The following is a 24,950-nucleotide window of genomic DNA, read 5'->3' on the forward strand; positions in this document are numbered from 1 at the left end:
AGAATGGGCACGAAGTTTGGGGTCAGAAAATGTCCCAACAGGCGAGCGAATAGCATGTATGTCCACGGTTCTCCCCCGAATAATTCTGAATAGCGCTCTTTCATTGTCCATTAAGGGCCGCGATCAATACCTAAATAAATGAGTACTAGCCAAATAGTCTGCCTGACCCAGCTTCCATAAAATATTGGGTAGATGACATTAGCTAGTGGCCAGATATACAGTGGCCAGTTATTCACCCTTACCTTATAGATAAAGCCCATACACACAAGAAAGTATATGCGTACACAAGTCTTACTTTGGAAAGTTTTTAGCACACAAAATGTACTTGTCAATACACTAGCCGGCTGGCAGCTAACTACAAGCTAGCTACGTCCAAGACCACAACATAACTTTAGGAAGCATAGCATATATACATACGTGCATTGACACACATGTTTATGTGAAACCCAGGCTATTCAACGTAATCTAACAGAAAGGGCTGATGAATGATAACTTACCTGAAATGAAGTGAATGCTTGGAGGCACAGACAACATCTATTTTTTTTTTGAAAGGAATGAGATCTTGTAGGGATTCTAAAGAACTTGTCACCATTTATTCTATTTTCACAGCCAACTACGCTACGGGTAGGCATCTTATGTGTTGGACTGTTGACTCGGTACACGTTAATGGTATAACGGGTAAGTGTTTTCTGACCCCAAACTGCACGCATATTTCTGTGACGTAGCTCTCGAAAGGGTCTGTCGAGATAACATGCGTTTGTTGACATAACGTAACCTGTGAACCGGTGTAGAATCCGAATTAGTCATTTTTGCACACACACCAATTAGTGATAAAGAATTTTGTCCTCTGCATTTAACCCATCCTTATCTCACACACCAGTAATAAACACATAAAAGCCAGGAGCAGGAGCAGTGCTTATCTACGCCCAGAGAGCAATAGGGGAATGGCTGCCTTGCTCAGGGGCACCACAGTCCTTGCAATTCCCAGGATTGAACTTTGGCTTTGTGTTTCAGGAGGTTGGCCGGTCGGCTGGGCGGAGTCTCTGAGTCGCACACGTGCAACCCATCATCCCCTCACCTGCTCATATTTGCTTCATATTATGCAATATTTAGTGTTTTATTTTTCACTTTAAAGTTTCCTGACTCAGAGCTCTGCCAGCAAGCCAACCAGCCTCTACTCTTTTTGTTGGAATCTTCGTGGCTTGATTTTGTGTTCTGTAGTTTTTGTTCTTTTGTAAAAAAAAAATAAAAATCCTTTAGTTATCTTATTTAAGTAGTGAGTTTGATTTCCGCTTATTTGAATCCAGTTAGTCTTTACTTTTTCTGATCATCACAATGGAGCGCATACTAGAGAAAACAGTGCCAATGCAGTTGATGCAAACCTGCTCAGACAGTGGTGCCATTAGTTACCATAAGTTGATGTACCATCAAAATGATCTGTAATTAGCAGCAATAATACTTCAAGAAATCACATGTATGCAACTTACTATGTCATGGCTTTAGCAAGGCTTTTTGGACTTGCTTTGTTAAAGGAAGTCCAGTTGCTGAAATCTAATCTCCTTAAGATACAATGAGTTGGATGACATCATCAATATGTGTCTTACAAAAATAAATCCTTTTCAGTAGCCCTCACAATACTGTAATAGTGATTTTGTTATGGAGTGAAGAGTTGATACACTAGTGTAACTGTCAATCATTGGCCTGCATACCTGTATGGGTCATAATGATCATGTTTAGCAGTGATGCAGACATGTTGTAGTAAGTTTCAGTGAAGCTGTCCTCACTGCTCTCTCTCCTCCACTTTTGTTCGTGCAGTTGTCAAGATTTGAAGACAGAGCCAGACATGAGGTGGTGGGATGTGTCTCTTGCATCACAGACTTGTTCTACACTGATTTTTCTTTCTTTGTTTTCCCCAAGATAGCATGATTTATTCATGACTATCTGTACCTAAAGGGGAATTTAACAAATAACAAAAAAATACCATCCAGCATCAGCGGTAATGTGTTTAAACACAGGATACAGCTTTGAAACAATGGCCTTATCTCTGCCTGTGTTGTTGCACTTTGTACTTTGTATTTATGTGTAGTATAGAAAGAGAGGAGACAGAGTTGGAGGTGGCAGAGCTGAAGATGCTGAGATTTTTGTTGGAAGTGACCAGGATGGACATTATTAGAAATGAGCATATTTGTGGGACAGCTCAGGTTGAATGGTTAGGAGATACAGTAAGTGAGGCAAGGTTGAGATGGTTTGGTCACGTGCTGAGGACGAATAGTGATTCTATTGGACGAATGTGTTGCAGATGGAACTGATGTGCAGGAGGAAAGAGGAAGACCACTAAGAAAGGTTGTTGGATGTTGTGAAGGAGAACATGAGGACAGTTGTTAAAACAGAAGAGGACAAACGGGATAGGACAAGATGGACGCAGATGATCTGCTGTGGTGACCTCAAAAGGTAGAAGCTAGAAAAGATGAAAAAATGGTGTAGATAATTGTGTTCTCCTCAATATTTGAGGTCAATAGCCCCATTTCTTCTTGTGTTGTGCAATTTTATTTTTTATTTAAAACAAGATTTCCAAAAAAATTAACTATTACTTCTATTGCGGTATACCAAGCAGAGTGATCTGGCTCCTATACAATGGAACTAGAAACACTGTTTATTGATTTGGTGACATAGAATAATTTTGTGTGACAGTAGGGGAAACAGCAGAGTTTTTCCATGTTGCATATCATCCATTGCTTGTTTAACTTTTCAAATACTTTTTCTTTCTGTATGTTATTCATATTTTATTGCATTGTACTGCATTTTTATTTTATTTCTTGTGTACTTTGTAGCTTATGTAAATAATATAATATAGCTACTTCTTTTGTAAAACTGGAATTTATTGTAATTTTATTTTATTGCTGCACAGTTGCACAGTGAGGCTTGTTGCAAAGTCATTTCACTGGGGTGTACTTGTAACAAATAAAAATCTTGAATCTGAAAAAAGTTTTTAGATATTTACCCAAATAGTTTAGCCCTAATCTGTATTCATGTAATACTTTTTAAATGCGTCTGGCCCAGGTCGTCATTGAAAATGAGAACTGGTTCTCAATTGACCTACCTGGTAAAATAAGGGTTAAATAATAACATAAAAATACATTTTTAAGGACACTTTGAGTGACAAATGTGTGCATCATTCCAATGAGAATTAAGCAAGAGTGACCACTGATGTGGTCTTCTCCTGCTGTAGCCATAGTATTACATTAGTGTAGCATTACTAAAAAATCAAGAGTCTGCTTTCTTTAACATGCCTCAAAATCAAAGGCAGCTAATAACTTAGGCATGTGAGGACTTTCAGACAGGAGCCGGGAAAAACTGTTTGATAGAGAAGACTGGTGGAGTGATCTTTAAATACTTAATTAAGATATTCTGCAAATTGTGTGTGATCTTTCAAACCCCTTTTAGTTTCTACTGCAGTGTGTGTATGGTGTACATGAATATTCCATCAATATTGCAAGAGAAAATGATCCACGATTGGGTCTTCATTTTTAGTTGCAGTCATGGTGGTGGTGAGGTGAATATACCAGCAGTGATTATAGTGAGTATAGCAACATGCTCAGTAATTGGTGGAAGCATTATTAATTATTGATTCATCCTGAGAGAGAATACAGCATGACACAGTCCACATGAAGGTTATAGTATGTGAAAGTCAAATCAATGATGAGACTCACTATTAAACACTGCGGCAAAGCAGAGAAGAACCAAATATGTTCTTCTGGTTTTGTACTGGTTTCATTCAAAATGGGGGTGATTGTGTGGAAATAAAATTCTATGGGGAGCATAATAACAAACACAAAGTGCACCAACAATAATGCAGAATCAGTGGGAACCCTGAGCTTGTTTCTTTGCATCTATGGCAGTGACAAGAGACAGTGACACCCAGAGTGTGTTCCTAATATCTTTTGTTTTGGTTGCCGTCACTGCAGAACACAAAGACAGGAAATGGAAGCAGTGTTTTTAGTGCTTTTCTGGCAATCTCTGAATATTCTGCCTTGACTTTAATCCAAAACACTGGCAGATCTGAAGTTGATTCAAACATAATTTTAAGGTCACCGTCATTTGCAATCTCTGGCAGTTGATCCTCTTCCTCTTCTACCAGGAATGTATAAGTAACACTCAAACTCTTTTCTATTAAATATAACTTTATTTTTCTTGGCAGTCATAGGCTCTTCTTCTGTTTCATTATTTGGCCTCTCCAAAGACTTTTTACTAAATTTAGCCAGCTTGTGGTCTTAATATGTCTTGGTATCACTTGACTGAAATGGGTGCACACGTGTCAAGCGTGTCAAGGAGGAGCAGATGGACAGACAGATGTTAATAAAAGATAATATTGTTTTTTTTAAATAAAACATCTTTATGAGTCTGATAATAAATGGTCCATAATGATGTTTTTTAATTTTTTACCAGACGCCATCAGTGGAGGCTTCCACAGCTTGGTCCTGTGTTTTGCTCCTACAGTGGAATGTTATACGGGTGATGCACATTATCATCAATATTCTAGACTCATTGTCACATTCATTGTATAAACTAGTGCAGTGCCCATGCACAAATTGTTTTTGTGTGTGTTTTTAGTATTTGTTGGTGTGGTGTGTTTGAGTGCTTATTGTTACTATTACACAGCAAACCTTAAGTGACATTTTTATTTGTGTATGGTAGAAAGCAAATATTGATACTGACATAATGGCATACAATAAATATGGAAAATTGAATTCAACACACTTCTCAACACACTTTAGTTACTACTAGTGGGCAAAATGTTAGATATTTGTTTAGTACTTGTGTGCAGCAAATGTTTCTCACCTCTGTGTGCAATGGTTACACATTTCATAGATTCCAGACATTTATTTGTCATTTCCCTTTTTCGCTCTTATCTTTTCTCACAGCTAGCTACGAAGATGTGTAAAAAGAACAACAAGTGGACAAAGTAGTGCAGAAAAAAAGCCTTTTTACAGTAATTTAGATCAGTCTAAAGTGCAGACGCTTACACACAGATACATTGTGAGGTCGGGGGTGGTGGAAAGGGAGAGGGCACCGAGTGTCTCATCACAGTTCAGGATTCTGTGTGAACAGCAAATGCACACAGAAAAAAAATAATTATGACCTTTGTGACCTACATCCAGTAATGGAGGAGATTCAGTTGTCTCTGTTTCTTGTGACTGCTAAACGCTAGCGCTTTTTTTTTAGCATTGTACCAAAACTAAAATGAAGGGCATCATTAAACAAAAACTGATGCATATGTGGCAAAAAACAATGGGAGGGGGAGAGAAAAGAAGAAGATTGTATCCCAAAATCCAAAGGAAATTTGGAGGGGTTAAGGTACATGGGAAAAGCAGAAAAGTTGTAAATGTAATATCAAGAATCAGATTTGGACATTTGGACTACACTATTATACCCTATTCACAGTCAGCAAACATAATACATGTTGATGTGATTACTGTGGACAGAGGGAAACAGTCCAGCATGGTGAAATTAAATTTGTTTGCTATGATACCATGTTCTTTGGACAATCATCTATTGTCCCCTTTGCTCTAAATGAAGTAGGAGAATCCGTATTCTATGACAGAGGGGGGAAACCTGGAGTGTGCCACTCGTAAGCCAGTACAGAGGGGTGATCCTATGGGTGCTAGGTTATTCAAGATCATTTAAATAGTTTGACCTATTTTTTTTCATTTATTTTTACAATTTCACACTTGCACTGGTGCACTTCATATTTGACAGGTGGCATCAATAAACTCAGCACGGGATGAATATTTTGAGTCCATGTTTTGTCTTTCCTCCTATAGGGTTCAATCCCTACAAAGGTTTTTTTCAACTTCTGCCAAAATAATTTCAGTTAAATTTCACCTTGGGCCTTAAACAAAAGACTCACCAAATGTGCACTTACCTAAGATATTGAATATGTTTGTCAATGAGGAAAAAAATGGCAATTTTACATCATGACACATGGGAGTTCTGAATTTACAGCTAGATAGGATAGGATGGAATGGGATAGACATTTCCCGTGGGAAATTTGCTTTGGGCTGTACAGAGTTTATGTTGTAGTACTTACATTTAGGCACAGTGAAATACAGCAATAATACAACAAACACACGCCTAATTTACATCAAAATCAGCAGTTTGTTTAACATGAGATGAACTCAAGAAAAAAAGGCAATTACTTATTCACAATTGCCACTTAGAGGACATTGAACTTTTGTTCTTTCCCACACTGAGACTCTTGCGTCACAAATATATATATTATATTACTTCAAATATTATTCAGTAACATTTTTTAAATCGTCACTGCTTGAACGGTGCACATCATGTGTTCATAAGTGGCGAAGGTGCAGACAACCACAATGAAGAAGGATACGATTGGTGCATTGACTTGTCTACATCATTTACGTGTCTATATCATTTATTGGAGCTAGAGCCGATTACAATCTGTCTATTGCAGAGTCATTTTACCTGGGAGAGAATGCTGATTCTCTCCTTTCCTACTGGAGACAGTGGACAAAAAAGGGCTTTAGAAACTGTTGTGTGCAAACATCCCAGTAGATCTGCAGCTTTTACAAAAACTCAAAGCAGCCTGTCTAACACCAACAATCATATCATATCTTTTCTTCATTCTAGCAGACAGAGAGACACACACAGACAGTCACAGAATTTGATCAACTTGAACACCACAGTATCAGAAATCCTCTCCAGGTTATTGTGCAGGGCCTCATTTTTAATCAAGGGTGCAGGCTCTGTTACGAGCTCAAATGACCCGACCGATCAATGCTGTCACTTGTAAATCTAGAGCATGTGGAGTCAGGGAATATGACATATTCTGGTCCACAAGTAGCTTGGCTTAAATATAATGCTGCACACAATAAATCAGATACACTTTATCTGTCCTTGGAATCATTAACTCACACCAGTAACAAAAAAAAAGTAACAAAATAAATGTGAGAACAGAGTGTAAATATAATATTTCTTTGTGACTCTCATACTTCTATTTATCTGTTGTTATATAGTATTATATTCCCTTTAACCTCATCAGTAAACCCCTTTTTAAGCTGTATTTGAATCTTTTTTTACTGTATTAATATCGCTTTTTGTTCTATTATTAATTTTTTATTCACCCAATAAATGTATATTGAAAGTGTAAATAACCCGCTAAACCACACTTTTCTGGTATAAACCGTTATGTTTATTTATTATGTAGTATTTATCTCTTTTTTAAGCTTCATTTGCAATACATTTTAATTGTATGTGTTGTAGGGATGAGTGGGGTGTTTGTGAATAGAGGGTGCTCCTTGTTTGCAGCACTGTGGGTTCCATTGCTCAGCATGGAAGATTCTTTATGAATAAAATATGATGAAAATAAAAGGTTTAAGTATTTCTCCACATGTATTTACTTTTATTTCACAAGGTTACTGTAAAAAATCCTTGACAAATAACCTCAGAGAAGCGATAAAAATAAGAAAATATTGAATAATAAAAATAATATAATATATAATATTCAATAAGAAAAACTTTATCATAACCTAATATCATAACATAATGTGTATCAAACCATGAACAACGAACAGTAGCTTTAAATTTAGGACAACATCATATATTGAGTAAACACAGTGTATTTTTCTTCCTGTTCATTATCAGGTTTATGTTGTGGTTTATTGTTGGCCGCCCACCCTACGTTTCCCAGAAAACACTGTGACATTTACAGCTGCCTATCTAAGTGATAACTACTGTTCCAGGTAATATCTGTTGTAAAGTGTTTATTTACTTTTGCTGAACTCAACCTGACAGCATCAGTGTGTATTCATAATATTTCTTAGGGACATGACAATTGCTTGAATTTTGACAAAAACAAACAGACAACAAATGAAATCTTAAAACCAAAGACACATCTTCACAGTGTACTTGTTTTAAACACAACTATCACTGCCTGTGTCTGTAAGCAGTTACTCCATTAGTCCAAGATCTGTGCCACCTTTTAATAAGCCCATTCTCTTTTGCTAAGCAAAAATGAAAATCAACCACATTTACAAATGTTTTATGGAATGAAATTGCCTCTTATTTGATAGTATATTATCAGTATTGTCTTAATGTACTCCGTTTCTGAGGCTGCAGTGCAGGAGGTCTGGTCTGTTGACTCTGCGAGAAAAACAACAAATAGACAGCTCCAGCGTTTATAAAGGGGGAGGAGTCTGGTACAATGCGCTTCACACTGATTAGACAAGAGAGTGATGAAAGCTTGTACCACTGATGCAAGCGTGGACTAAGACAGCCATCAGAATGCAGTAACTGCAGTTTGACCAGAGAGGCAGTAGATTCCCATGGTTTTTAACATAAATTATTTCAATACTTTACACTAATTTGTACCTGGAGCAGCAAATGACATTACTAGATACCGACATACACTGTTTTATACTTGAAAAAAGTGGTTTAGGGATTTAGTTACTCTTTAAAAATCAATATTTTATATTGCGAGATGAGGTGAGTGTATAGACACTGTGCGAAACTGAGCTCTCTGAAAGCTTTTTCTAGTTGCTTTTTCATGATCAGTTAAATATTTTATAAAACACAGCTGCCCAGAACCCCAAAAATCCCAGAGAGTGATATTTTATTTATCTTGAGCACACAAGATAATTATTTAGTGGTAGCATGGAAAGCATGCCTCATTTCTGTTTATGGCAATCCTGTATCTAAGAGCTAGAGCAGCAGGAATGTCTTTCTTACACGTAGCCGAGTCTTCATGGTTTATGGTAACTGTGAGGATGTGAGGGCAAGACACATGCAAGTACAGTGTGCACTCAAGACAAGATCTATATCCTGTGCGCACATGATAATGGACTGTGATTTCAAATTTGACTAGTAAATTAGCACTCTTCTAAAACACTTTTTTTTTTTTTTCAATTGAGGCATATAGCCAAGGTTAAATCTATTCTGACAAATTACCTCCTCACTTTCTGTTTTAAAAATGCACATTTTCTTCTTGGCCTCCTCGTGTGAATTATTGCTAAGTGTACCACTGTATAGTACCGTGTGTTGTTTTAAATCTGCCTTATAAATAAATAAATTGGATTGGATTGCATGACAGCAACATCCATCCATTTTCTATCACTTTAGGAGGGTCGCAGGGGTGCTGTGCCCATCTCAGCTGACGTAGCGTGATAGGCGGTGTACACATTGGACAGTTTGCCGGTCTATCGCAGGGCCACATAGACACAAACAACCATTCACTCTCACTCTCACACCTACCTACCGAGTGCCCAATTTAATTGGAGAACCAAGGAGAACCCTCACGCAAACTCCATACAGAAAGGCCCTTCTTGCTGCAAAGGCAAGAGTGCTAAGCACTACATCAACCATGTGGCCCCTGACAACAACATGATAACGGATAATAGCACAAAATTACACTTCCTTGGACTACTATTCCAGGCTGTAATTCCATTTACAGCTAGATGATATTAGTGTGTCATGCTTTCAAACAAAAGCTTCCACTAATACAATTATTTGTAAATGTAATGACGCCAGAGTACAGAGCTGTAGCTATGTTGTAGCCTATAGCATAAAGCCTGATAATAAAAAAAAACTGCTCTTGGTCGTTTGTCATTCAAAACGTGCATCTGCCGTGGGAGGAATAAAAAAGCAATTTGGTAATCACACATTTGAAGTTTAAAAATGCAAACTTAGGATGTAAAATCATCTGATTTTCAAATGCACCCCCCCATTTCCAAATTATTATTTTAAGAGACAGTATTATTATTTTTTACATGTAGATTTTTTATGTTACATCCAAAATGTGCCTCCTTTAATTTGTTTGTACCTTTTCTCTGACTGTCAGCATGTATGAAGCATCAAGAGATAGTAGAACAAAAAATCACACACACACATCAGAAAAGAGGTGAGAAGAAGAAGAGGAGGTGAGGGAGGAGAGGAAAAATCCATGGGGGTTAGAATGAGGAGCGTGGTACGTGTGGGCCATGGTAATGAAAGGGCATATATCACTATTAGAGCAGTGATGGACACGAGCACAACTGTCCCACCCTTTGGGTAGAAGGCTCTGCTACAAAGCATTCAAAGAGAAGAGAAGAGGGAAGAAAACGAGATGAGAAGGAAGGTGGGAGGCGTAAAATTGTACACACTGTTGCTCTTCAGCACAATAATTACCTTTCAATAATCAAAGACACACATCAGGAGTGGAATTGCCTGGCACATAACCACTATCATTGTCTCCCCAGAGTAATTGCACTTACACACACATCCAGGGTATTCACCAGAGGGAAATATTGCTTTAAGTATGCAGTTTAGTGTCGAGACATGCAGGGAGAAAAGAGGAGGAGAGCTGTGGATGGTGGTGTCCATGGTCAGTGGAATAGTGGTGGAGGGTTTGTGGAAGAGGAGGAGGAGGAGGGTGTTCTTAGGTCAGTATTACTGCCCAAATCACATTACAACACATCCCTACAGGAATTGTACACATACACACATACACGTACAGTTTTATATGCATACATACAGTTTTGTTGACACATTTTATGTAGAGAATACCATAGAAAGCTTACAATTTAGTAGGGTTTATTTCGCAGAAATGACCCGTGAGTATGTATGTTTAATTAGATAGGTGCTTTAAAATCTTTTGGATTTTCCCTTTAGCGGTAGCTGCCACAGTGGCTTGCTTTTTCAGTGATTTGTATATGTGACTTGGAAGAGATTCTTTTTTTTTTTCTGACGCAGCCCTCCCCATTTATCCAGACTTGGGACCTGCACTAAGGATGTGGCCCCCTCATGGCTGGGGTCAATTTAGAAAGTCCAATTAACACAATCAATGGGGAGCAATGGGGAATTGGGTACCTTGCTCAGCCCTTGATCTGTTGGTATTCAAACCAGCAATTAGTATTAGAGCTAAACATATGAGCATGATCTGATTCTGATCCAACCTGTGCTGGAATATTTGCATAATGTGATATGATATGCTGATGCTTGGAACATTGAATATATCTCAAGCTCTGAGGCATGTAATGTTTGCAAAATGAAGCAATGGACCCGCTATAGAGTTCAGCAATATACACTCACAGCATTAAATGTCACAAACTGCTTTAATTTAGCTAATTTAACAAATATTCACATTCCTGGTATCACATCCTAGAAGTGTTCTCTTTGAGACCCGTTAACCAGGTCCATTTCAGGTCCCATTCTAATACTGTGGTTCTCAGCTTTGATGTTACTCCTGAGAAGACTCGGCCCCCGGCCATTTTAGACAGCACTGAGTAGAGGTCAGACTCAGCTGCAGTGTACAGGTGATGCTAATTAGCAACAGCAGCCGCGGGGCAACACATGTGTAATCGTAAAAAAGTGAATCGTCCAAGTGGCACAAAACTGTAAAGCTGCATTCTAAACAAGCCACATTTGTCATCCTTCACAATAGTCATGCTGAAATTTCAGTCAGCTACAGAGGGAGAAAACCTTAATGTATTTTAAGAACTCTTTTGGTGGATGGATTATACCACATGACAGCCAGACACAAGGGAGAAAGATACTAATGGCAGAGTAATGTAAAACACAATATTTGAGCTTTTAACAAAAGTTAACTTGTTAATTTGGCTATGGTTTATTTGCAGAAATGGGATATACTACCCAAAATTACACTTGTATAACCTCTTAAAATAAAATAATTGCTTGGTTTTCATAGCCTTAGAATATACCTTTTATTTGTACCTTAGGCAACCGCATTGCTTTATGGAGGCCACCATTTTGCAATGCCACATTCCAACAACAACTTCAACAGACAAACCAAGAGAGGCTCTGCCCTCACAAATCCAATGCATAAACCAACAAAGGAGAAAAAAGAAGTGGAAGAGAAAGGGGAAAGTAGGAAAGTGGAAAGAGTTGTGATGGAGTGTTTATAAATTTTCTGGTATGTGAAGGCCCCCCTAGCTGGGGTGAGCGGAGGAATTTGTTGCAGTCTATCACGATGGCCTTGTTGAGACTGCAGCCCATATGGACATTGCCTAGTCCAGTCTTTCACATGGATGTCAATATTTACAGGCCAAATACCATATGGTGTCAACACAGGGGCTTTTGTTCGGAAAAAAACATATGCTTAATTTTGTATCTGCCTTTGAATTCCTGTCCTGCTCGTGCTGAATTCTGCTGAATTGAAGGGTTTTGTTCCGTCATCTGGGAAAACATTCACGTATGTGCTGTGGGAGCAACAGAATGTCGGAACAATGATGAGCCAGTGCGTGACGCAAACAGAGTCGGCGGAAGCCAACATATTGACTAAAGTGCTGAAGAAGACACTCGAAGAGACTGAGATGTTCAGATTATAACAGCTCTCTAAAAATTATATCAGAATTTGAAACCACCTCTGTATGTGGTTTGAATCAGCTTTGGAAAAATTGGATCTCTCGTGTTTTTAAGCTGTCCAGACAGCCAAAATAATAATCTAAATATCTAATCATAATCCAATATGGGTTGCAGTCTAAATGAGGCCTTAATCTTACACATTGGACCTTCAAAGCATCAGGCTTTGCCAGGTTTGGTTTTGTGGTTCTGCTTTCAAATATTGAAGAACAGTCTTTTTTGGGTTTGGGCACAGAATTGTGGGCCCATGAAGACCTCTGGGAGGGACTATTACTTTAAGACAAAAAGCATTATCATACTGGAAGTAGCCGTTACAACAACAATACAACTTGGAGAATTGGATGTCTAGTGTTAATGGGCCTAAACTGTGATTGACCCCCAAGGGTGAGACATTTACGACTGAAAGGTGCGCAGCTGACATAGGAAAACTGGTGGTGATTGTTGGTGAAAGGTTTCTGGCAGCAAATCTCTGCTGTATGTAATCAGCTGCAACACAAAAACATTACACATGTACTGTGTACGTTGATTGTTAATCATTTGAATGACATGCAGTTGTTTTGTTATAGACTTACTGACTGCAGCTGAACTGATGGTCAATATAATCACTCAAATATTACACATCTTGTCCGTAGCTCCTATAAACACAGTTTGGTACCATTTATATTCATCTACATTCCTGAGACACACTCTTTATAAAGTCAAGCCAGCATTCTTTACAATTCCTTTCTTCAATATCTGTCTCTGTCTCCCAAAGCTTTAATAACATTTGGAGATATATGCTGGCCCAGAAGAGGGAGGAGCGCCGAGGCAATAGATACTTTCAGAATGCGAATTGAGATGTATTATTCACAGCCTCTGCTATAGGTTTAAAGATATTGCAGTTTATCTTAATATCAACTCACCTCAACTTCATTACCCCACTGCTTTCAGACATGATTTCTTGTGGCATCCCCGTATGAAAACATTGTTCCTAAAGAAAGAGCTGCTTCTCCACAAGAGTGCAATATTTTTTCGTGGGGGAGTGGTTTAAGAATAGTGCATTTCAACTTGGTTCTTTAGAGATTTAAATGTGCACACAGTCAAATAATGTATCTTTCATAGGGTGGGGCTGAGGAGTGATTTCAAAAGGAAGTGTCTGACATGACAAAACATGCTTCTGGAAGAGGCAGTCGCTGTTGTCATAGTTGTAATATTCAAATTTAGACATTGCACTGAGTCTGTGAGTGGGTGTAAACAATCAAATACTCCAAAGTGTTGTTTGTTACATTTCATGTATGATTCACCCAATGACACTGATTCACCACAAGACTGAATTGATTCTCTCATATTGGTAAAATTGTGCAAATAATGTAATATAACAAGAGTAAAATAAACAAGTTTTCAAAAAATGTTTTAGTTTTTCTGTTCCAGCAACTTAATAGCATAATTTATTCTTTTGATGAAGTTGGTTTAAACTGACATTGGGTAACTATGTTGTTCTAAACTGGCCATTTTTTTCTACTCCTTCTCATGCAACCATTGTTTGTCCTCTAGTTCCACATACCTCCTCATACGAAAACAATTCAAACTTCAAAATGTTCTTTATAATTTTCAAAATAGATAAAGATAAATTGAAAATGTCTTCAAACACACACATCTTCATCTTACTAGTTCCACATACTTAAATATAGAAACTTATTTTTAACTTCAAAACATTAAGCTCAATTTTGACATTATTGTCTGTATTTGTCTCATTTAAATATTTTATAGTTTTCAAAACATTCAACATTCAACGTTTGCACATATTTCCTCATTAAATTAAATTGGAAATTTCTTCAAACAGACATTTTCAGCTTCTTACTAGTTCCACATATTCAATTCATTCAAACTTCAAAATGTTCAGCTCAATTAGGACTGTATTTTTCTGATCAGAATATCTGGACATTTTTGAAATATGCAATGTAATATACGCAACTTTTTGCCTATTAAAATGAATTAACAACTTAAAAAAAACACCTTTTCAAATTCATCGAAATGTATAATAACTTTTTTTTTCTTTACAGGGCACTCGTTGAAATACTTGGAAATATGACCCCTAGAGTGTTATTGGAGGATATAACAAGACTTTTTTTCCCCTTATGTTACATTTTTAAAAAAACAAATTAAAAATCATGTAGAAAACTATATATGCTATATAAGAATACACAAGAAACATAAAAGGAATATCATTTTAGAACAGTGTCTCTGCGATATCACTGTAGATGCAGGAGAAGAACGAGCCATATGACCATACTTTTTGCCTTCCGGAACTGCACTGAAGTTTCGTACCTTGCAGGTCTTCACTGATTGGTCAAATTTCATGATGACACTTTCTGTGGCATCGCTGATTGGATGATTGGATTGCTGATTGGCTGGGTGAAATCCATGTGTGCACGGTAACGTACCTTCAAACGCTACCAAATATTGTTATTTAGCTAGTAAAGACTTAAAGACAGTTAATAACATATGACTCCCTACTTTCAATCCCTCATTTTGTACTCATTTTCAATTTATTTTTTTAAACATTAGAACATTCAGTTAGAAACTTGAATTACTCATTTTACCTTCCTATTCATACCAATGTATATCTTAAGCAGAGGGCAGCAATCCCACTGTGATTTCTTCAGAAATTGTCTTCTCTAGTTTTCATTTGTTACTTTAATGTGTTTAAAGTATTTTGCCAAGTGCATTCTAGTGTGTGTAATCTAATAGGATACAGACAGGATGCTTTTAGTGGCTAACTTTATATTACACTCCTGGGTAATATATACTCCATTACTTACACTTAATGCTTTTCATAGTCCAGGTCATTATGAGTTTCTTTATGACACATAATGGGACAGGTGTGGGAGGTTGGGACATTTGGCGGTAATACTTGTACAATGGTGCAAATTTAAAGAAAAACACACAAAATGCAAAAGTATTTTCTTACAACATTAGCCACAGAATTGCATAAAGTCAGCCTGAGGTTCACTGCTCTTGGACTCATTCCACATGTGAAAGCCCATTTCCAGTGAGTGCACAAATTGTACCCCTGACCCATCACAGTGCATGTGTGGTGTTTGGCTAATGAGTGTACGTGTGTGTGACACAAAGGTATTTCTTGCAACATTAGCACTAATACATTGCAGCCATGGCTACTTGGAGCTTAATGGTTTTGACTCGCTTTATAACAAATTATATTGCACTTAAAACATTGTAAATTAAGTCAAATGAGTTTTTACTTATCTTACTTATTGTAAGTCGCTTTGGATAAAAGCGTCTGCTAAATGACATGTAATGTAATGTAATGAGTAACATGAAAGTGGTGAGGCTCTCCTAACCATGACATTTACAATTATTATTATTATGTATTCTTATTTCAGTGTGGCTGCAGCAGAATTACTAATTTTACGAGAGCTTTCCTCCTGTTATTTGGGAATTGCAGCAGAGGGAAACATGAATGTTTGTGTGCTTGTATTTGTTACCTCTTTAGGACATTTTCTGGCATAAACACTGACCTTGCCAGGACCAGTAATCCTCATGGAGACCTAAACCTGCTTTTAATGATAACCTGATTTCTGTGGAACTGGTTAGGTTTAGGGTTACAATTTTAAATTGTTATGCTAAAGGTCAGGGATAGCACTTAATTTTGCCCAAATTAATAGGGAGTTAGGGTTAGGGTTAGAAGTCAGTGCAGTGAGAATAGTTGCACAAACTCGTGTGTCTATGTGTGTGTTCTTCATTATAATATAATCCAAGGCTACATGGTCTCAAGATGAAAGAGATGAAAGATGAAAAATATCCTTGCATTAGTTTCTTAATTTGCCCAATAAAAGCACAATTACAATTAAAATGGTGGGAGACAACTGAAGAATCACAAATTACCCAACCTTGTCAATTGTCAATATTTCAGTTTGCAGTAATGTTTCAGTTGATACATGATGTATACCCTCATGAACTTGGCAAAGAGATGTATTGATTTTTGGTTTGGTTGAATAAATGTAATGGATTTGTGTCAAGGACTTTTTTGCCCAAATGCCCCCTTATGGGCTTATTCAGCTCCATCCAGTCTTCCTAAAGGGCCTTTTCCTGTCAGATATAGTTGAACTCTGAGAGTAGGTACAGTGTCCAGAAAACCACAGAGCTCAGGTAGCTCTAGGGTTCCTCTGAGGTGAATCTGGGGAACCCAGTGATGGGAGATGGGGGCAGGACCTCAGGCAAAATCAGACTGTATTCAAGAGTTTGACTTTGCCAGTGTATAGTATTTTAAACATCTCAACATTCATTTTTAATCACAATATTCCTGCAGGCCCCTCCACAGACTACAAATTACTTGACAAACCAAAGTTCCCAACTCAGATTGAGTGAAGACCAAACTCTTAGAATTAATGGCAGTGGTGCTTCTAACTTTAAATGTTATTGTCTATTCCCCGGTGCATTTTTCATCCTCAAGAATTTCTAAGAACATGGCATCCAGAGTCCAGAGGGCTCCACATTCACAAAGACAAATCACAAAGGAAATGTGGGTGATGCTGGCAGTCTGCTCCAGTGTTAGATAAGTCTTTCTTTCTTACTTTCTTTCTTGGAATTATCACTTCAATTGTGAATATATATATTGTGGGTTGAGAGAGCTGAACTTTCCCTTTACAACTCATTATGCTACATCATTCCTTGTTGACAATATGGACATTATTTGATGTCAACTATGACGGAAATCATCTTTCACACAAAAAGCTATATATTATTTTGCATATCTATATACTTTTTTTGGTGTATTTTATTCAAATACGAAAAAAAAAAAAAGAAAAAAAAAAGCTTTACATTTGCTTTCACAACTATACTATGTCTAAGTAGTTAATATCTATCCGGTCAATGGTTATGAATAATTATCAGCCTCGATATTTGGATTCAGGTCTGTACAGTACAGTTTAAAGTCCAATGTGTAAGATTTACTATGGTTAATAAAAGCAACAATTGTTTTTGTGGCTTTAATATAAGCCTTGCTTTAAGGAGGTAGCTCAAATGGGACAAACCAGCCAGTTACTATGCAAAGCAAAGAGGAATGACATCCTTTCTGATATGCAAAGGTCACTGTTGTTCCCCAACAAGTTTGGGGAAGGGAGGGGTGAGCAAAGCAGTCCCCCCTTTCTTTCATTCTGCAGTCTCTCCATTAGATGCCACTAATTCTTACAGCTAATTCTTCTAACTGGACATCTCAGGTCAATGCTTTTACTTTGAAATGGGAACAGGTCATGTTGTGTTTGTGACAAATGTTACAGATGCTGACACTGTGATGAAAGAGTTGCATGGCTCATTCATGTGAGACGCAACAGAGGTGCGTGTCTCACATGGAGTCACTGCCACTTCCCAGAACCCTAACACCTTCAAACTCCTCAGGGTTATTCTCAGGCAAGATGGGATATGTAATCCCTCCTGTGGGTTTGGGTCTGCCTGGAAGTCTCTTCTCAGCTGGGTGTGCAGGGAAAATATCTCACAGGATGAGCCCAAGAGGCAGCTCAACTGGCTCCTGAGGGAACAGTAGCTCTACTCCAAGCTCCCTCAGCATGTTCGAGCTCCTTACTGTACCTCTAAGGCTGAGCCTACACACCTTATAGAGAAAACTCTTTTCAGGATCTAATATTTATGATCTCAGGCTACATCCATATTTCTACATTTTCACTTCAAAGAAAGATGAACGTTGTCGTAAAAATGCCTAAAATTTACACTATATCATGTGATCGTCCAGGTTTACTGGGCACGCACTTGCTGGTTCAAACGGGAAGCTGATGATTCACAGCCCCAGAGTTTTCAAAGGAAACAGAGCCAGCAGCATTTTTTAAAGTCTGAAACTCTGAAATTGGGGGATATTGTGGACAACAGGCATATCTAGAGCAGAGTTTGTGCATTTTTAAATTATATCTGAGTTTAGATGAATTTGGCCTAACTATTTTGGTCATTATCCACAGCTCATGATGATAGGTGAGAGCCAGAACACAGATCAAACGGTAAATCAAAAGCATGTCGGTCTTTTTCTTCTTCCACTTCTTCCAGTAACGTCTGGCAGGCTGCACACTAATAGGTGCAATGCTGCCCTCCACAATTTAAAATTCTAGATCACATTTTGATTTGTTCTTTAACACAGATGGAAGTGGCCCCTCACTCCTTCCTTTTCCCCCTTCACTGCTCTTGGTGGTTCTTCGGCACAGAAGTTCAAAGCTTCCCTGTCACTATAGTCTTACATATAGACCAGTTGAATGAAGAAATGCCAAAAGTAACTTAATTGCAAAGTTAAGATTCTTCTCAATTTTGACATTAAGGAAAAACTTGAAATCCCTAAATCAGTCGGTTCAATAGACAACTGCTGCACAAAGAACATCCATGTTCAAAAACTTGTATTCATAATAGTCAATATTCATGCAGCAGATTACACCACAAAAAAGTAAGGATGGTGTCCAGCCCTAATAATAGACAAACTGACTTGCATTTTAAAACTGGAAATGACACCTGCTGTTGATGATCTTGCAATTAGAGTTCTATAATTATTTCCCTATGGTTAAGGGGTGGCAAACAAGGCACACATGTTGCCATTGGGACACTTGACCAGTTACTGATTACATTGGGCAATATAAGATTATGCTCACTGGGCTACTTATTATAGACATATTGCCCACTACATTTACCTGAAATGCCTGCAAATAATTTAATACTATGAGTGACAGGTTAATATAGTCTGCCAACTGAATGAAAAATGCAAAGACCCTATCAAGAAATTATTTTTCAATTACTGGCAATTACAGAATAAATATTCTTCTCTCAGAGAAAAAGAAGAAAACACAGTAATGCAATTGTGAACTGTGTGCAGTTTCTAGCATGTTTCTTCATTTGCATGCTGCTCATTTAGTAACACAAGGCAACATTTTTACACACCACAAACGCTATAGGAAGGCAATTTAATCAGCAACACAACAGTACATCGCGTGATAGAGGCTGGTGCACACACACAAACAGACTGTAAAGGAATAATACAGCTGATTCTGACTCACAGCACTTTTAATAAGGTCCAACAGCACTCGACCTTAACTTACCAAATGTAATTATCGCAGATGAAGAAACCTATGAAAGAAAGTCTGACAGAGTGTGATAAAAAAGAGACCAGATTTAGGTAGTAATTAGCAGCTAGAATTGTGACATCACTAATACGGAGCAATCATTTCAGACGATCCAGCTTATGGTGGGGTGTGTGAGGCAGAAGCTGCTTTTGATAAGGTCAATAGTGGCAGCACTGCGAGCACTGTGTGAGGCTCTGCAAGGCTCTCTAATTAGGAAAAGGCTAACTAGTGCAGGGAGATGGGCCAATCGCAATGAGGAGATCCATAAAAAAGTTGGCATTTTCTGGGAACCTACAAACAAAAATCATCATGAAGCATGTTCTTTTTACCGTCTTTGTAAAGACGCTGTGTAATTTTCATTGCTGCACTGGTCAGTTTAGCTAAATGAAACATATCAAAACAAATCATGTAGACATTGTGAAATTGCGGAGCAAAACAACGATGGGGAATAAGCCTACTGCTTTCAACATAAACTATAATTGGATTGCGCTCAGTTAACTTCCTTAGTGTGTACAGTTTTGTACTTGCATATTTGCTGGAGACCTCCAGCTTGAACTCTCAGGCCAACTCTCATGCTTTAGACCAGAGGTCTCAAATTTGTGGTCCTCCAGTTTATTTAATTCCACCCACACAAAAGTTTGATTTCTTTGTTTTTACTTGACCAGCCCTGACTGACCAGACTTAGTCCTTAGTGACCCCCTGGTCATTTGAGTTTCAGACCCCTGCTCTAGATATTATCAAAGAAAATACTCTTGAGGGATCTGTCAATTTGGAGCAACTGTTGCTGCCCGTTTTCCCTGGTGGACTGCCACGTCAGGACCTTGGTTTGGGTGTAGTAGTCTAAATTCCTCTTTTAAAAACAGGGGAAAAAAGTCCTCTTTGACAAGCGGAAAAACTGATGAAAGCAGAGGAGACTGCTGTTATGTCACTGCTGTCATGTTAACTGTGCGCAGAGCCATCAAGTACCTCCACTCAACTCAGCTGTTGTGGGTGGAGCAGACCCATCGCATTTACACTTCTGATCACAACGCATCTCCGACCAGCTCCTGGAGTGGTCTGTGCTGTATTCACATGTGGTCATGTGCTATATTGAGTTAGGTTTGAAGATGTCCTAAAACGAAGAAATTTGGATAAAGGTAGGACGTCTTCTGGAATGTTTTACAGTTCGAGTAACTTTGTCTATATTTGCCTTTTCATTAAAGTGTAGATGATTCTGTTTATAGTAAAAACAGGGTACCCATGGGTCCTTGAAATCCTTGAAAGTTTGAAAAATCATGGCCCTTTTGGGCAAAATTGCGCTAAATAGACATGGGTCATTGAAAGTGCTTGAATTTTGTGCAAGAAAAAAGTAAACTTGATATTTAGGTAAATGTCCCCCACCACTAATGTGCCATTGTTTGTTACACACCACCTACTGTTTCATGTGCAACTGCATTGCTTGGTGTACATAGACAAAACCTATGGAGAACACACGTTGAGTCGTAATTATTAGCTGTGTTTTGGGCACAGTACACTGTCTCTCTCAGTGGTTGATATTAGATTCCACGCAGAACAATGAGTGAGTAATGTTAAGCAAGGGAGAGCAAATTACCTAAAGCCTGGGAAATGCAAATTCCAAGATCTCTGGCTCACCAAAAATATTACAAAGACTGGCTTGCCGAAGATCCCAAGGACAATTACTTGAGCAGATACGGAGTGTGCTGCAAATCAATAAAAGTGGACGCCAGGGTCGAAGCAACTCTTACAAGTTGCCCTCCCATCGTAAGCACATTTGGTCCTTGAATTTGAGTGAATTGGTCCTGGAAAGTCTTTCAAAAATCCTTGAGTTTTATGTGGGAACCCTGTAAAAAGAAAGCCAAGTATGACTGACTTTGACAGTACACTGCTTCGGCTCCACACTTACAGTGCCTTCTACAGCCAGCTCTGTCTTTCTACACCATGCCTTCGATACCTGCCTCTAATAATAATAATCATCCATTGTTGATGAGTGGTCCAAAGAGTAAGGAGTTGTCACCGGAGAGGCAGTCAACCTCCCTCAGACACAACCAGCGAGGCAGAAGTGGAAAAAAATACTGGTATTCGTCTGTAATTATAGCCAACATGGGCGTCCTACTTTCTGACTATATACAGACGTACGGAGTGGCCTTCACTTTCTCCTGCAATAACATGCAATTATTAAAATGACATACAAATATATATCTTCTTGTCTGTAATATATTATAGCATATGCATTGAAATTATAATAAGGTTGTCAAGCGATGATGTTAAGATTGATATGTTGAAAGATAATTTCATGCTTTTTTAATCATATTCTCTGTCCATATCATGGCTCTTTCTTTCTTTCTCGTGGTGCATGCTGGGAGTGTGTGGAGAAAGAGTGAGAGCGTTTGAGAGAAAGTGACTGATAGTTTGGGTGAGTTTTCTCATCTTTTCTATTCTTTGCTGCTTTGTATTCGTGGTTGAATCTGTGTTTATATTGTAGCTGAGAGGAGGTTTTTGTTTAATTGTGTTTGATCGGCATTTGGCAGTTTGAATGCCGCGTGTCTCTGCGTCTCTCCGGGGTGCCACCGTTCATTCCGAACAAGGCACTGTTGCAGGAGCTGCAGCGGTTCAGGAGGCTTGTGAGTGGTTTCATAAGAGTTAATCTGAGCTGTAGAGACGAAAGACTGAAACACGTTCAGTCTTTCGTCTCTACAGCTCAGAAAAAAGTGATGAGCCAGGTTGACGGTGACACGCGCACAGTGTGACATCGCTAAGCAGCTGTCAGAAGGCCATACCACAGACAAAAATAATGGACAGAATGATGAAGGGGCTTCTCTGATTGATACTAATAACACCAACATTGAAGCTAATTAAGACATGGACTATGAGACTAATTCTGACTGTATCTGTTGTCTCAATCAGAGCTGTACACACTACAGCCACTGGACACTAGACTACACATTTAGAAAAGCCATCAAAGTGTCTGACTACTTTCCTGACTTTAAAAAAAAATCAGGAAACCAATAACAGCCAAAGTGAAAGTAGGGAACTCTTCGGAGCTAGAAAGCCGAGAAAATTAATGTGTTTCGCAGGGTGTTTTTTCCTCTTCTGCTGGTTTCTATTCTTCTGACTGACATTCACTTGGTGAAGGTAGGCTCTCTTAACACCCATGGAGGGAGAGATCAGCACAAAAGAAATGCAATCTCTGACGTAATTGTTCAGAAATAGCTACAGGTTGTGTTCCTGCAGGAGACACACAGTGACGCTCAGAATGAGACTGACTGGACTGACTGTGCTGTTCTGTTCACTGCAGGTTCAAATGTTAATATCATCGCCAATTCAAAGATAGTTCCTGGCAGAGCTTTAGCAGTCAGAGCCCAAATCCTCCTGTGGAAGTGATGCATTTTTTTGTTTTGTAAATATTTATACTCCAAACCAGGGCCCTCAGAGACGCCTCAAAAACTTTACTGCAGTGTGACCGGGTGACTGTGTAATTCTGGGAGGTGACTGGAACTGCACCACTGACACCTCCATGGATCGGACAGGTGGTGAATCCCACCTGCCGTCGGCTACTGCTCTGTCCCAGCTGGTGTGGTTGATGCCTGGAGGGTTAAACACCCTTTGGACAGATAGTACACCTGGCTCAGGGTGGCTGACGGCAATGTGAGTGCAGCCAGGCAAAACGCACATTAACAGACTGTCCAAAGCAAATATCTTTCCTGTTGGTTTTACTGAAAACCATTTAATCACTCTTGAGTTATGCAAGTCACCCACAAAAAATGCACTTCATATTGGCACTTCAACACAAAACCTTTGTAAGACCTCAACTTCTGTAAAACATCTGAGACAGACTTGAACAAAAAAAAATTAATTTTTTCACTGAACGGCCCAAAGGAGCACTAATTAGATCCATATTCACCACCATCAGATATATGGATGCTCCTACATCCTTTTGTTATTGGGCTAGAGAAATCTGGAGTGTTCCACGAGGGGGGTGCTGCCAGGCTCCTGTAAGATGGTTGTACTTTCCTTGCTGCCCAACAGACTGAAAAACATTTTGGAGTACATCATACACGATGACCAAACCTACAGCATACCAAATCGAACGGTCATGGACAACATTTTTTTTTCTTTTCAGAGATCTCCTGCATGTATGCAAGAAACATGCCATTAATGCTGGCTTTATTTCCCTAGACCAGGATAGGGAAGCCACATTAAGGGCTTTGGTTTTGGTGAGGGTTTTATATCAGTTTATTGTAGAGAGAGCCTTTTTATTTGGTAAAAGTGGGAGGTGGTCTCAGCAGCCCAATTCCAATAACAAAGGGTATCAGACAGGGAGGTCCCCTTTTCAGGACAGTTATATTCCTTAGTCCTTGAACTTTTTTTTAATTAAGTTAAGAGAGAAACTTTCTTGTATAGTTCTACCAGGTCTCTCCCATCATCCAATTCTGGTGAACTCAGCCTACGCTGATGATGTCAGTGTTTTCGTAACAGGTCAAGAAGATGTTAACTGTTTAAAAAAATACATTTCACTTCCTGGCCTCATTGGCCAGAGTGAACTGGGGGGGAAAATGAGGCTCTGCAGGTAGGCCGGTGGATGGATAGGTGGCTCCCGGTTCTACCTGGAAAGCTGACATGGGGTAAAGAGGTGATGAGATCCCTAGGAGTCTACCTGTGTTTCCAGGAAAATAACTGGGAAGGTGTGGTGGAGAGGGCGCAAGCCAGACTAACCAAATGGAAATGGCTGCTACCTTAGCTTTCCTACAGGGGAAGAGTCCTGGTAGTCAATAACTTGGTTGCGGTTGAGGCATAAACTAATGGTCCCTCCTCCGGGGGGCTTGGTGAGCCAGATCCACCAAGCCCTCTGGTCAGGGAGACCCTGGTTGAAGTCCACAATGCTTTCTCTCCCGGTCCACAAAAGGGGACAAGGCCTGATGGACATTCAAGCACAGGTTACAGCTTTTAGACTGCAAAGGGCAAAGAAAATCCTATACAGTCTTGGGCTGACCTGGCTGGACACTGCTTGTGTATTACTAAGAAGAGCTGGAGAGCTAGGACTTGACAAATATTTGTTCTTGCTAGACATGACCAAAGAGACCTAACTGGACTGTCTCCATTCTACCGCTCGGTATTGTTGGCCTGGCAGGTATTTAAATCCACAGCCTGTATCAAGTTGGGTCATCTTCTAAAGAAACCTACCCCTCAACTGTCTGAAAAACTTGGCGTCAAATTCAGCAGGCTCCCGGAGGCTCCTTGAGGCCTGCCCTCAGAGAGTTTGCTGAAAATCAAGCTCTGTCTGGCATCACAGGACGTTGACATGGACTCTCCACTGAAGGGCTGTTGGCGGTCCCTATACAAAGCCCCCATTGAAAAACGGATGGGTGACTTCCAGTGGATGATTGTGCACAGGGCCATAGCTACGACAAGGTATCCGGCAAGCTTCGCTCCGGACACTGGAGAGGGCACATTCTGCCTGCAGACAGA

This window comes from Solea solea, chromosome 14, assembly GCF_958295425.1.
Source record: "Solea solea chromosome 14, fSolSol10.1, whole genome shotgun sequence".
Classification (NCBI taxonomy): Eukaryota; Metazoa; Chordata; class Actinopteri; order Pleuronectiformes; family Soleidae; genus Solea; species Solea solea.